The sequence below is a fragment of the Neomonachus schauinslandi genome, chromosome 1 (genome assembly GCF_002201575.2).
Source record: "Neomonachus schauinslandi chromosome 1, ASM220157v2, whole genome shotgun sequence".
Classification (NCBI taxonomy): Eukaryota; Metazoa; Chordata; class Mammalia; order Carnivora; family Phocidae; genus Neomonachus; species Neomonachus schauinslandi.
In genome coordinates this window covers 204,296,950-204,310,655 of record NC_058403.1, presented here as the reverse complement: position 1 = coordinate 204,310,655, position 13,706 = coordinate 204,296,950, and the positions used below count along the sequence as shown (strand labels likewise).

The following is a 13,706-nucleotide window of genomic DNA, read 5'->3' as shown; positions in this document are numbered from 1 at the left end:
GGCTGGCTCTTCTCTTACTTTCCTTGGTGGCATTCACTCCTTTGTTATCTTGGGCTTTGGGGCTTGCTCTTTGTTTGACACAAAATCCGATGGGTACTTGTCATTCATGCTTCTCTGTTACTTACCTGACATGCAGAAATCTTCGCAGATCATACTTTGTAAAATCTTGCATGTTCCAGGACAATCTAACCCCTCTCTGTATATGATTTATCCTTGAAGACTCTGTGTCATACGAGCAGTTATTTCCCTCACTGGCTTTGTTCATGTCTTTATGCTCACAAAGGAGTGCATTTTTATAAAACAAGTTTTAAGAAAATGAGAATTCATTAAATAGAAAGAACGGTAGGAAAAAAAATAAGCTCATGTTAAATAAGGTGAATTCAAATAACTTGTCTTCAACAAAACTGAACAATAATTTAATATTAACATCTTACAGAAAAGATATACAATAGCAACAATCATATCAACATGGGTCTCTAATTCAGGATGAAATGGCTAAAAGCTTGGGAATAAAAGAATAGGAAAATATACTTTTTAAAATACAGAGTGTAGGAAGCAGTAGCTCAAGTTACAATTTGATCATATGTGACCATAAATGGACTCAATCATGCTTATGAAAAAGATGCAGGGGATCTTTAGTTGAATAGGAAAGAACATGTTTCACATAACAATAGGAGGTGATTGCTATTTAAAAAAAAAGATCTAATTCCAGAATATAAAATGGTAGAAATAAGGACAATTAGATGCAATAAGATGGCAATATGTGTAAAAAGCTATTCTTACTACTAAGGATGCAAAAGAATTTCAGTGTTTCAAAGCAATGAAGGGAAAACAATGTCATCAACTTATAATTTCGACCCCTCAAAATATGTAGGCTCTCACTCGATCCTATACATACATCTATACACAATACATGGATTCAGTAGCAAACAGCAAACCTGGTGAAAAAATTGCCATTCTTTTCTTATAAGGATACAATCAAAACACTAAAAACACACAGATCCCAATACATGAAAGCAATGCACTTGCAAAAACAATTTGCATATAGGAAGTAAATGGCTAACAAAGTCAAAAATATATTCAGCTTCCTTAGTATTAAAATAGTTGCAAAGTAATGCTCCTTGGCATATCCCTTCATGCATATTAAGTACATTTTCCCCCCGGTGGATACTAATGGGACAGACGACTGTGAAATACACTTCTCAAAAACTGCTGTCACAAGGTGATATTTATCTCTACGGACCTGGATCCTTCTAATAAATACAGAACAAGCTAAATACACCTCATCTGAACTTTTTTTAAAATACTCTCACTCCAGTGCTCACACTTCCAAGCCTAATGCTGTTTTCCTATGCCCCTTACCTGCAAAACTGCTTGAATATGTTCTAATTTCACTGGAACCACTTTATGTCCCTCATTCCTTCCTCCATCCCATCCAGTTGGACTTCCATTCCCACAGCGTATTGTGATCCCTGTATTGCTGAGTCCAATGAACACTTTTTTGAAATATATTAAATTAATTATTTTTAACCTTAGTAGTCAACCAAGCAAACAAACATGCAATCTCTTGGCTCTAGATAGGCTAGTTAGGCTCCCAGGTAACCTCAGGTAAAGGTTCTCAGGTCCCATTCTCTCTGATCCTTTCCTGAAATACCTGTTGAGCTCTCAGACTCACCTGGTTGGGGACTATAAGATGACAGTCTCCGTGTGGAGGTCCAAATTCCTCCCCAGGTAGCTGATGATGGAGACCCAAGCTCTGTTCCCAGACAGGACAGCAGGAAGCAGTGAAGCATGGGTCCCCCAGCCAGCCTTAGGAACCCAAAAGCAACAACTATGTCCTGTCCTGCACAAGGATCACCATGGTAAGGGACTGCAGTGGAGGAGATATTTACAGCACCCTGTGTCTGGTCATTAGGCACTGTTTCTATTGTTACTCCCACCTCTGAGCATATTATTTCCCCGTGGACTACTGCGTCTGGAAATTTCCAGAATGGAATTTTTTTCCAGCCAATTCTCTGTTCCCAGGAGACCAGATTAGAAGTCAGGTGAATCCAGTTTTTCTTACTTCCTCTCCATGATCTTGCTTGCCTTCCAGAGCTCTAACCTCCTTCCATCTTATTACAATTTTGAGTTAGTGTTTTGTCCAAATCTAAGACTGAGGGACCTGCTTAATCAGGTCTCGTGGACCTCCAAAGTATTGTCTTATGACACAGAAGATCTCCTGATATCTCTAGAAAAATGCTATTCCCCTCTTCAACAAGAGAGAAGGGTACGTTAATTTGTGATAAATATATGGATACTGTGCCCTTGTCTTCATGATGCTTTTGACTAACCAGATGATTCATGCTGGTAATATAAATGAAGAGCTGCCACTTAGTGCTCCATTTTAAAAAGTGTGTTAATTATGAGATATTTAGATCATTTTATGCCCCATACACTGAGCTGAGAATCCCATGTGGATTGTTTTATTTCATTTTTACAAAAGTCCATTATGTAAGGTCTGGACTATAATGAACCTTAATCTAAACTTGCAAAGTTGGGGCTCAGAAGTGTGAAATGAGCTATCCCAAGTTATGAGCTAAGGGAGGTATGAGCTTTGACTGGAACTCCACCAAGATATTTCCATTTCTCATGCTCTAGATTATTCATTCTCAACCAGGGCGATTTTGCCTCCAGTAGACACTTGACAATTATGGAGAAATCTCTGGTTGTCATAACTAGGGAGGTGCTACTGGCACCTAGTGGCTTGAGGTCAGAGATGTTCCCCCATCATACAATGCACAGGATGGCCCCCACCACAAAGAATTATCTAGCACAAATGTCAACAGTGGAGAGGTTGAGAAACACTATTCTAGACCAGAACTTCTCTAACATTAACATGTATTTGAATCACTTGGGGATCCTGTTCATATTCAGATTCTGATTTGGCAGGATGTGGGTGAAGCTCAGAGATCATATAACTGTTACTGTTTCCCAGTTGATACTGATGTCATCAGTCCAGCTCTGTGGATCAGTCTTTGAGTATTAAGATCGTGGTTCAGTGATAATTGAGTCAGGGATAATTACTTTTAGAAATTCTCTACCAAGAATCCTCATGCTCACCTCAGGTCTGACCTTAGGTGGTCACATGATGGACTCAGTAGTCAAGCTTGTGCATGCTCAAGTTTATGCATGCCTCTTGAGTATCTCCCTCCCGACCTGTGCTGCCTCAGGGAAGGGTTGATGCCAGATGGAAGAGATGCATAGGACAAGGTATGGGGAAAGGGTGTGGAGCTTCCATGCCTTCTCCAGGTATGCCACTCAACCATTCTCCATGTGTTCACCAACCTGGAAGCACTCTGAACCATCCTTTTGGGTTTTATAGAAGCTTCATTATATGGAAACAAATTGATTAAATCACTGTCTATTGGTGATTAGATGCCATCTCCAGCCCCTCTCCCATCACAGGAAGTCAGGAGGTGGGACCTAAAGTTCCAGTCCTCTAACCACATGGTTGGTCCTCCTGGCAAGCAGCCCCTCTCCATAGGTACTTTCCCAAAGTCACCTCATTAACCTGATGAAAGACATTTTTATGGCTCTCGTCACTTAGAAAATTTGAAGTTTTAGAAGCCTTGTGCCACAAATGGGGATGAAGACCAAATGTGTGTGTGTGTGTGTGTGTGTGTGTGTGTATATATATAAAATGATGGGAAATTTTATTGCTATGCTATACAGAGTGATGAAGACCCTTTAATAATAAAATATAATAATTTATATAAGTTCTCAATAGTAATAAAATAATCAGCTTTTGTGTGTTTTTTCATAATTCATTTACATAAGCTTAATTATTTTATTTTAAAATTATTAACATGTTTTGAAGTGGATAACACTCAGGATTTGATATCTTATGGACTCGATTATTTTTTTTTTTAAAATTTTTTTTTTATTCTTATGTTAATCCCCATACATTACATCATTAGTTTTAGATGAAGTGTTCCATGATTCATTGTTTGTGCATAACACCCAGTGCTCCATGCAGAACGTGCCCTCCTCAGTACCCACCACCAGGCTAACCCATCCTCCCACCCCCCTCCCCTCTAGAACCCTCAGTTTGTTTTTCAGTGGACTCGATTATTTTTAAGTATAAATCACAGTACCACAGTTATAACTGTAGTATTGGATGAAGCCTTGATTGGAATTCTGTCATGATAATTCCAGTTCTTTTTTTTTAATTTTATTTTATTATGTTATGTTAGTCACCACACAATACATCACCAGTTTTCGATGCAGTGATCCACAATTCATTGTTTTTGTACAACACCCAGTGCTCCATGCAGTGCGTGCCTTCCTTAATACCCATCACCAGAGTAACCCATCCTCCCACCTCCCTCCTCTCTAAAACCTTCAGTTTGTTTCTCAGAGTCCATAGTCTGTCATGGTTCATCTCTCCTTCCAATTTCCCCCCCCCTTCATTTTTTCTTCTTTCTCCTAACGTCCTCCAAGCTATTCATTATGTTCCACAAATAACTCAAACCATATAATAATTGACTTTCTCTGCCAGTTCTCAAACTCTGGTGCAGTGGTTCTCAACCAGATATGATTTTGCCCCTGCGAATATTTGGGCCATGTCTGAAGGGATGTTGCTGAACATGTATAATCCCCCAAACAAATATTTATCCAGTTCCAAGTGAGAAGGTGAGAAATATGATTCTAGACCAGCACTTCTCTATCTTCATTGTGCATACAAATCACCAAAGTTTGTAGTTAAAATGCAAATTCTGATTCATTAGGTTTCCAGTGGGCCCAGGGACTCAGGAGTTCTTTCTTTCTTTTTTTATTTTTATTATGTTCAGTTAGCCACTGTAGAGTATACATCATTAGTTTTTGATGTAGTGTTCAATGATTTATTAGTTGTGTATAACTCAGTATTTCTAACAAGCTCCCAGTTGGTGTTGATGCTGCAGCTCCTGTTCTGTGGGGCACAGTTTGAGAGCAAGGCTTCCTTCCTGTGTTAGAATCATGTGTAGGTGGCTTTAGGTCTTCTCCACCAGGAATCTTCTGTGTTTGTAATTTTGAAAGAAAAGATTTTCACGTAACTTTATAGGTGTTGATAAATTCTCTGTTCAAGTCTTCTATGTAAGGGCTATTGACTGACATCAAATAAGTTATATTTGAAGAAAACTTTATAGTAGGCAGAATAAGGGCTTTGAAAAGATGTCCATATCCTAATCCAAAGAGCTTTTGAAAAACCTTTGTTTACAGAGCAAGGAGAATGCAGCTAGTAAATGGAATAAGGCTGCTAATCAGTGATCTCAATATAAAAAGATTATCCAGGTGGGACTAGTGTAATCACAGTGGTCCTCTAAATGTGGAAGAGGGAGGACAAAGAATTGGAATCTGAGAGACATTTTCAGACTCTGTGCTGCAGGCTTTGAAGATGGAAAAGGGCCATGAGACAAGAAAGGCAGGTAGCCACTGAAAAGTGAAATAAGAAAGGGAGTGAGTTCTCCTCTGGAGTGTCCAGAAGGATCATAGCCCTGTAGACCTCTTTTTTTTTTTATAATTTTTTTTTATTCTTATGTTAATCCCCATACATTACATCATTAGTTTTAGATGAAGTGTTCCATGATTCATTGTTTGTCCATAACACCCAGTGCTCCATGCAGAATGTGCCCTCCTCAATACCCACCACCAGGCTAACCCATCCTCCCACCCCACTCCCTTCTAGAACCCTCAGTTTTTCAGAGTCCATCATCTCTCATGGTTCGTCTACGCTCCGATTTCCCCTGCTTCATTTTTCCCCTCCTGCTACCTTCTTCTTCTTCTTCTTTTTTTTCCCTTGACATATATTGCATTATTTGTTTCAGAGGTACAGATCTGAGATTCAACAGTTTTGCACAATTCACAGCACTTACCGGAGCACATACCCTCCCCAGTGTCTATCACCCAGTCACCCCATCCCTCCCGCCCCACCCCCCACTCCAGCAACCCTCAGTTTGTTTCCTGAGATTAAGAATTCCTCATATCAGTGAGGTCATATGATACATGTCTTTCTCTGTTTGACTTATTTCACTCAGCATAATACCCTCCAGTTCCATCCACGTCGTTGCAAATGGCAAGATTTCATTCCTTTTGATGGCTGCATAATATTCCATTGTATATATATACCACATCTTTTTCAGAGCCCTCTTTATGTCTTTATTTCTCAGGCTGTAGATGAAGGGGTTGAGCATGGGTGTGACCACCGTGTACATCACTGAGACTGTTGCACCCGAGTGTGAGCTTTGGGGAGCAGCAGAGCTAAGGTACACTCCTAAGCCTGTACAATAAAATAAGGAGACAACAGAGAGGTGAGATGCACAGGTGGAAAATGCTTTATACTTGCCCTGAGCTGATGAGATCCTGAGTATGGAGGAAACTATTTTAGAATAAGCATAAAGGATCCCAGCAAGGGGACCACCACCCAGCAGCCCAGCTCCAAAATACATCACCATATGATTAAGAAAGGTGTCAGAACAGGCAAGTTGGACCAACTGTTTAATTTCACAGAAAAAGTGGGGGATTTCCAAGACTGTGCAGAAGGACAGCCACAACATCATTAAGCACTGTAACAAGGAATGCAGGATGCTCAAGATCCAGGACATCAGAAGCAGTAGTCCACAGAGCTGGGGGTTCATGATGACCATGTAGTGCAGGGGGTGACAGATGGCCAAAAATCGGTCATAGGCCATCACGGTCAGGATGAAGTTGTCTAATCCTGCAAAGAGTAGGAAAAAATACATCTGGGTGATGCAGCCTGCATATGTAATGACTTTTCTCTGTCTGTATATTCATCAGCATCTTTGGGATGGTGGTAGAGGTGAAACAGATGTCTACAAAGGACAGGTTGGACAGGAAGAAGTACATGGGGGTGTGGAGGTGTGAGTCAGAGCTGATGGCCAGGATGATGAGCAGGTTTCCAAACACAGTGATCAGGTACATGGAGAGGAAAAGCCCAAATATGAGGAGCTGCAGTTCTGGTCCCTCTGAAAATCCCAGAAGAAGAAACTCTGAAACTCCTGTAAGGTTCCCTGGCTCCATGGGTTGGAGGTAACTACCAGGATATAGAAAAATAAATGACTAATTTCACACAAACAAGTGTTTTTATAACCTAGCATAAGTGCTACCACATATATTTTAGAGTCAGGAAATTAATTTCAATGTGTGTGTGGTCTCATCCCCATTAGGGCATCCCTAGCACCAATTTATATCAGGAATTCTGTATCCACCTCAGTCTGTTCCTCAGGCATAATGTAGACTCTTGATTCCTTGAGAATATTTTTCATTCCATTAAGGGATACATACTGAGTATTGACCGTGTTCTGGGCACTGTATAGGCAATGAATATAGGGTGCTGATAAACAATGTCCTTACAATCCTATGATGGAGAAAGAATATAAGCAAATACTAATAATCAAATCACATGTCAGATGGTGACAGGGGCTGTGAAGACAAAGAAAGCAGGTATAAAGAAGAATTGATGGGGTGTTATTTTTTTCCTGGTTGTCCACACAAGACCTGCAAAGAAGGTGACATGTGAACAGGACCTCAAGGGAGATAGGAAGGGAGATTATCTCAGGAAGTGTGCACCCAGCAGGGGCAACGGCTAGTGTTAAGGCCCTGAGGAAGCTGTTTGATTCAGAAAATCAAAGCTCAAAAGAAAACCAGGGTGTCAAGGGGAAGGAGAAGAAGGAGACAGATGAGAGGTGGTGGCAGTGCGTGTTGAGGAAGGAACCAGCCACCTCACTATGGCTGAAACTTCGAGACACAGGAATCCCTCACTTTATTAATTTTGCAAAACTTTCTTAATTTTGTTATAAAGATGTCCTGTGAGTTGAAATGCACACCCACATCAGTAACTTCTGTTGATTGAGTTCTGGCCTCTGGCAATAAGAGTCACTTTGGAATATGTGAGTCCTAGTACCCTGGCTCTGAGGACTGCCCTCAGTTCACAACACACACACACACACACACACACACACACACACACACCATGGTCTCCTGGGCTACCGACTGCCACGCCTTTTTCACCCCGAACCACACTAGTTAGGCCAGCAGCAGATACACATCAAGCTTGCCTGATCTCATTATCTTTCCCCTAAAGAAGTGTTACCCAGAAATTCCTATGGACAATAAACTTCGGGATACCTACTGGTATGCTCATTTTCTGATATCAATTTAAATAAACATGGGCAATCTGTTCAGTAAAGACAGAGAGAAAAGAAAGGAATGACATGGACATGAGTGGGAAAACAGATCTAATAGTGCAGATGGCTCTCGAGAGACTAATCAGGAAGAACAAAAAGCATCTTTGGTTCTGGTGACATTCCTGCTCTCCTTAGATCCCCTTGATGCCCAGCAAAAATAATAAAGGAACAAAAAGACAAAAGTAGTGATATTTTCATGGTGTGAAACATGTTATAGATGGAATTCTCTGAGAGAAAAATGAGCAAAAGTTATAAACCAACAATAGGAAATGTATAAAGTAGAACAGCAGTTGGGCTATTTTAATATCAAGGAGCAGAAGGCTTGCTTTCCTGGTGGCCAGTCCATATTTATTTGACCAATCGCTGTTTATTTGGCCTGGTGGGGTATGAAGCAAGTCTCTTCCTCACTTGTCCTATGTGACATCTTTTCTTTGTTATTTCTGTTCTTTAGGTTTTGATGTTTTTGACAAGTCCAGTGGACACTCTCTGGAACCAGTCCTGGTGCCAGTCTTCACCCCAGATCCTGCTCTATATGTCCTGCACCTGCCATAATAATCCATCCTTACTCAAGATAGCTTCTCCCCATGATTTCTCCATGAGGTCATTATGTCACACACACACATTTATTTTATTGCCCTCTGCCTTTGCCTGTATGTGCATTACCAAGTGAGCAGGCACTTCATGGGCATTGTTCCCTTTGGTTTTCCTAAGCTATGGGAGTATATGTGCCTTTATAGAAACACACATTGAAGAAAACAAGGACCTACTGAATAAGAAGAATGGCAAAGAAGATGAAACCCGTTAACTTAGGTGATTTTACACAACTGTATTAAATAAAACTAAAAGGAACATCAAAAACGTTTTGTGATTAGAACTGGGTGTTATACCCAAATAATGAATCATTGAACACTACATCAAAAACTAATGATGTACTATATGTTGGCTAACTTAACATAATAAAAAATTTAAAAAATGAACTGAACATAATATACCACACACTCATTGAATAGTATCAACATCAATTAGTAGTTAATTTAGTGAAGACTTTGACATAAGAGAATATATCTTAAATGTATCTAGAATTTCCTGACACACAACGAATGTTCTGTAATTATTTGCCAAAACAGTCAGGAATTAAGTCACAGAAGACATGGACATTTAACATATGGGGAGGTTGTACTTCAATTGGAAGAGACTAGATTTTTGAATAAAAGCTGGCACAAATGGCTATTTGTCTGGAAGGAAATGAAGTGGTTCCTGATCTTATGCATCTTTAAGAAAGTCAGAGGGATTCAAGACATCAGCATAAAAGTAAATAATGCTTTGCAAATGAACATATAAAAAAGTGCTGATAAAATCTATAGGCAGGCAAAACCATCATGATTAAAGTGAGAAAATCAGAAACAAAAAGGAAGACATATTTAACTCTACCAACTTAACATTTTTTAAGGTCAAAAATTCCCAACCAAAAATCAGTTGAATAACAATTTTGTAAAAATCATTTGAAATGCAGCTAACTGTGGGAAATAGGCATGAAATGTATGGACAGAGTATAATAATAATGGACAAATGAATGGAGATCCAATATACGAATCTTTGTTCAAGGTGAGTGATGGTTTGAGAAAACAACAAGAAAGATTTCTCTCTCGCACCCATCAGTTGGGAAAGCCCCTGAAGAGCTGCCTTGTTGTTTGGGACCGGAACTTCTTAACCCGCTGTGAAAGAAGCATTTCCTAATTTGGGGGGCAGAAATGAGAAGTGTGGAATGGTGGGGAAACAATCCGAAGGCAGCTATAAATATTAAAAATACAGATATTCTTTAACTTAGGGTTTCTCAATCTCTGCTCTGACTGACAGTCTAGGCCAGATCCTTCTCTGTGGTGGGTCTCCCTATGCACCATAGCATGTTTAGCAGCACTTTGACCACCACCTGCCTCTCCCCAGTGTGACAGTGAAAACTGTCTGGATATTGTGTCGGTGTTCCCTGGGTGACAAGATGGCCCCTTGTTGAGAAGACTGGTTTTAACTTAACAATCCCCAAATATTTTTGTAGCAGTGACACAATAGTATTTCAGAAAAATATGAACAACCACTGACTGTGTGAATAGCACAACCACACCATGAAATGTTACACAGACATTGAAATAAGGAGCTAGGATGATATGAGTTGATTGTAGGCAACTCCATGAGAAATTGTTGAGAATGAAGGAGAGGTGGACACAAGGTAGAAAAAAAAAAGACTATACTAAGACATTAAGAGCATTTATGATGTGCATAGGATCCTATTGAAGCATTTGTATGAAAGTGCTTGAATATGTATACATGCATAAAATAGAAGAGAAGTTATAAAAGAAACTAATAACTTATGGAATAAAGAATGTCAGTGAGAATGACATTAGGTTAAGTCTATTGTTTCTAAACAACTGTTCTGAATGAAAACAAAATGGAATGAAAATCTGATACTGAATTATATGAAGACCTACAAGAGCAATAACTTAATGACACTAACATGGGTCACTAATTCTGATTCAATATTAAATTGCCAAAGACTCAGAAATAAAAGGATATATCAGAAGAGCATTTACAATGTGGAGGCAGCAGTAAAACTAAGTTGTAATTTCATGTTACATAAAGATCTAGGGATTCAAGTAGGCTTATAGAATGGAAAGGTGATCTTTAGTCAAAGGTTAAAGAAAAATGTCTTCCAGATGATGGCCAAAGGTGAAACAGACCTAATCACAAAAGGCCAAAAAGAGCACTAAGGAATAACAGAGATGTGAAAACAAGTCGGAAATATGTGTGAAGAGTAATTTATCACCACTAAGGATGAAGAGCTTTCTTTTTCATGTGTAGCAAGGACCAACACGTGAAGAATACTGATGTGCCTGCTTGAATCTTTCAGTGAGAAAAAGAAAAAAGAAAAAAAGAAATGCATGAGATGGAATGTACAGACTGGTGATTACACCAAGTCACAGATCAGAACACTGAGTCACAGATCAGAAAGCCACCAGGAGGATAGAGCTTAAAAGCCCTCATCACAAGAAAAGCTTTGTGACAATGCATGGTGACCAGTGTGGTGATCATTTTGGAAGATACACAAGTATAGAATTGTTATGTCGTACACCTGAAACTAATAGGATTTTATGTGTTAATTATACCTCAATAAAAAAATAAGCAATTGATAGAGCCCAGTATGAGTGACTGATAGATTTGACCACACAAAATTCATAAGCTTTCATACATTCCCCTAAAATACTTTTATACATACATAAAAGAACTAAATGGCCAATAGTCAGTTTGTATAAAAACTCCACTTCTTTCATAGAAAGGATCACATTTTTATTTTATTTTATTTTATTTTATTTTATTTTATTTTATTTTTTAAAGATTTTTCTTTCAGGTAATCTTTACACTCAATGTGGGGCTCAAACTAACAACCTCAAGATCAAGAGTTGCATGCTCCACCAACTGAGCCAGCTAGACACCCCAAAGATCAAATTTTTAAAAAGGAATAAAAACACACTTATAGCAATTATCTAAAGCAAAGGACTCACATAGACAATTTTTAACAGAGATTTACCAAATGACCAACAAACCCACAAATACAGTCAGCCTCACAGGTTCTAAAACGATGCAAAGTAAAGTTCATTAGCATACCCATTTTCATCTATTACATACTATTTTTTTCATGTGACTTCCCAAAATGAGAAAAGGAAATATGTGTATGTTTCATGCATCACTATTATGTGTTTGCAACCATCCCTTGATCGGGATCTTTCTCATCCATATGGAAGCATAGTCTAAGATGTCCCATCTTAAAATAAAAGGACATGCCCTCACTTCACTGCATACCTCTCCACAGCTAATACCCTATTTGTGGACTCCCATTAATGAATAAGATCCTTGAACTTCTGTTCTACTTTTCCTGGAAGCACTTTATGCTTCCCCATTCCTTCTAACTGGCTTCCATTAATACTATTTAATTATTTAACTATTTAATTATTAATTACTTCTGATTGCAATGTTCACTTTTCTTTTTAGCATCCTACATAAATACATTAATTTATTGGTAAAACCAGCAAACAACTACTATGATTTCTGGTATCCTGGCTCTGTTGGATGGATTCTCAGTGACCTTAGGTAGAAGTCTTGGCTTCTGTTCCCTCTGAACCTCTCCTGCAGTGACTGCTGGGCTCTTGAACTCACCTGCATGAGAACTCAGAAGCAAGCTTTCCCTTTGCAAGTCACAGTTCCTTCCTGGATAGTTGATGATGGAGATCAAACTCTGTCTGCCAGCAAGAGAGCAGGAGGGTATCAAGCATTGGTCTCCCAGCCAGACTTAGGACTCCAAAAACAACAACAATGTTCCATCCAACCAAAATGCCCATGCTGAGGTTCTGTAGAAGAGGGATTTACAGCTCCCCACACCTGCTCATTAGGCACATTTCTCTCTTGGTGTTCCAACCTTTAAGTGCATGATTTCACCTGGGGATACTGGTCTGGACAGAATGGAGTTATTTCTGCCTGATTCTTTGTTCCTAGGAGACCACATTGCATGCCAAGTGAATTCAGTTTTTATTACTTTTTCTCCAATAATTTTCCCATTTACAGAGGTCTAAACTTCCCAGCACTTGATCACAACCCTGACTTAAAGTTTTCTCAAAAGTCTAATACTGAGGAATTCATCTGACTAGTTTCCTTGGGTCTTCAAAGCATTGATTTATGGTGGGGACACAACCCCTGGTATCTCTAGAAAATTACTGTTTCCTTCTTCAAGAAAGGGGAGACATTTGTTCCTTTACTCTAAAATCTTGCTTACTGCGCTCCCTAGCTTCATGATAGTTTAGCCAAAACAATTAAGAATATCATAGTTAGATCACAAGTTAAGAACTGGCATTTAGTCCCTTATTATGAAGTGCTCATTAATTGGAAGAGATATTTACATTTCATGCACCACAACCTAGCTTAGCACATTATAGAGCGTGTCAAATTTATTTTTGACAAATGTTCATTCTGTGAGGTAGTACTTTAATGAACTCCATTCTCTATTGTAGAAATGGGGCTCAGAGGGATTTATGTTCTGCTCTAATGTATAAACCAAGTAAGGGATGGATTAGATTTTTTATTAGAATTATGTCAGGATGCTTTTAGTTCTGAAATTCTGGTATGGTGGTTCTCAACTGGGGATATTTGGCCATATCTGAAGGGCTGCTGCAAAACACCTGTAACCCACAGGCCAACAACCAACAAAAGTAATTATTCAGCCCCAGTGTCCACAGTGAGAAGGTGAGAAATAGGATTCTAAACCAGCTCTTCTCTACCTTCAGTGTGCATGCAAATCACCAAAGTTTGTCATTAAAATGCAAATTCTGACTCATCAGGTCTCCAGTGGACCCAAAGACTATGCATTTTTTTAAGTTTTTATTTATTTATTTATTTATTTATTTATTTATTTATTTATTTATTTATTTATTTATTTAT

At 38.9% G+C, this 13,706-nt stretch overlaps 1 pseudogene; it reads right to left on the bottom strand.

The window, feature by feature from the left end:
- Positions 1–6,232: 6,232 nt before the first annotated feature.
- Positions 6,233–7,059, bottom strand: LOC110574533 (annotated as a pseudogene).
- Positions 7,060–13,706: the final 6,647 nt, after the last annotated feature.